Below are 2,393 nucleotides of genomic sequence, written 5' to 3'. Positions count from 1 at the left end.
AGCATAAAGGCTAAAAAGCTACTGTCATATACAACATTTACAGAAATATTCCATGCCTGATTAATTAACAAACATGTCCCAGATTCTTGGAATGGTGTATTATTATTTTAAGGAGAATGTAAATTCAAGTACTCGTTTATATCAATGATTATTCAAAGACTTTAAAGAGCTGTTCAGGAAAATCCTATTGACTAATTATTTTAATTAATTACAGAAAATACTGAAAGACCCACTGGACACTGCAGGACCCAATATGCTCAGTAATCTATTTCTAGTGAATTTTCAGCAGATTTTGAATTCATTTCTTCAAGAAACAGGTTTTTTGACCTATTTTCACGTAGAGTGGCACAGCTACCCGGCACAGTCAGGTGAAAAGGAATTCCTGTATATATGCTGGGGTTTGGTGTTCAGTGTAAATGAAAAATGAAATTTGAGCCAGGCAGCTCCTCTACACTTGCCCTGCACACCACCTTCACCCCGTGCCTGCAGCCAGGCAGCTCCTCTACACTCGCCCTGCACACCACCTTCACCCCGTGCCTGCAGCCAGTCAGCACTCCTCTACACTCGCCCTGCACACCACCTTCACCCCGTGCCTGCAGCCAGGCAGCTCCTCTACACTCGCCCTGCACACCACCTTCACCCCGCGCCTGCAGCCAGGCAGCTCCTCTACACTCGCCCTGCACACCACCTTCACCCCGCGCCTGCAGCCAGGCAGCTCCTCTACACTCGCCCTGCACACCACCTTCACCCCTTGCCTGCAGCCAGGCAGCTCCTCTACACTCGCCCTGCACACCACCTTCACCCCTTGCCTGCAGCCAGGCAGCTCCTCTACACTCGCCCTGCACACCACCTTCACCCCGTCCCTGCAGCCAGGCAGCTCCTCTACACTCGCCCTGCACACCACTTCACCCCGTGCCTGCAGCCAGGCAGCTCCTCTACACTCGCCCTGCACACCACCTTCACCCCGTCCCTGCAGCCAGGCAGCTCCTCTACACTCGCCCTGCACACCACCTTCACCCCGTCCCTGCAGCCAGGCAGCTCCTCTACACTCGCCCTGCACACCACCTTCACCCCGCGCCTGCAGCCAGGCAGCACTCCTCTACTCTCGCCCTGCACACCACCTTCACCCCGTGCCTGCAGCCAGGCAGCACTACTCTAGACTCGCCCTGCACACCACCTTCACCCCTTGCCTGCAGCCAGGCAGCACTCCTCTACACTCGCCCTGCACACCACCTTCACCCCTTGCCTGCAGCCAGGCAGCACTCCTCTACACTCGCCCTGCACACCACCTTCACCCCGTGCCTGCAGCCAGGCAGCTCCTCTACACTCGCCCTGCACACCACCTTCACCCCGTGCCTGCAGCCAGGCAGCTCCTCTACACTCGCCCTGCACACCACCTTCACCCCGCGCCTGCAGCCAGGCAGCACTCCTCTACACTCGCCCTGCACACCACCTTCACCCCGTGCCTGCAGCCAGGCAGCACTCCTCTACACTCGCCCTGCACACCACCTTCACCCCGTCCCTGCAGCCAGGCAGCACTCCTCTACACTCGCCCTGCACACCACCTTCACCCCACGCCTGCAGCCAGGCAGCACTCCTCTACACTCGCCCTGCACACCACCTTCACCCCGTGCCTGCAGCCAGGCAGCTCCTCTACACTCGCCCTGCACACCACCTTCACCCCGTGCCTGCAGCCAGGCAGCACTCCTCTACTCTCGCCCTGCACACCACCTTCACCCCGTGCCTGCAGCCAGGCAGCACTCCTCTACACTCGCCCTGCACACCACCTTCTCCCCATGCCTGCAGCCAGGCAGCACTCCTCTACTCTCGCCCTGCACACCACCTTCACCCCGTGCCTGCAGCCAGGCAGCTCCTCTACACTCGCCCTGCACACCACCTTCACCCCGTGCCTGAAGCCAGGCAGCACTCCTCTACACTCGCCCTGCACACCACCTTCACCCCGTGCCTGAAGCCAGGCAGCACTCCTCTACACTCGCCCTGCGCACCACCTTCACCCCGCGCCTGCAGCCAGGCAGCACTCCTCTACACTCGCCCTGCGCACCACCTTCACCCCGTGCCTGCAGCCAGGCAGCTCCTCTACACTCGCCCTGCACACCACCTTCACCCCGTGCCTGCAGCCAGGCAGCTCCTCTACACTCGCCCTGCACACCACCTTCACCCCGTGCCTGCAGCCAGGCAGCTCCTCTACACTCGCCCTGCACACCACCTTCACCCACGCATGCGCACAGAGAGAGAGAGAGAGAGAGAGAGAGAGAGAGAGAGAGAGAGAGAGAGAAACAGAGAGAGAGAGAGAGGGAGAGAGAGAGAGAGAGAGAAACAGAGAGAGAGAGAGAGGGAGAGAGAGAGAGAGAGAGAAACAGAGAGAGAGAGAG

Source organism: Pygocentrus nattereri, chromosome 9 (genome assembly GCF_015220715.1).
Source record: "Pygocentrus nattereri isolate fPygNat1 chromosome 9, fPygNat1.pri, whole genome shotgun sequence".
NCBI classification, from domain to species: Eukaryota; Metazoa; Chordata; class Actinopteri; order Characiformes; family Serrasalmidae; genus Pygocentrus; species Pygocentrus nattereri.
The sequence above is the reverse complement of the archived record's forward strand: the minus strand, read 5'-3'. Positions refer to the sequence as shown.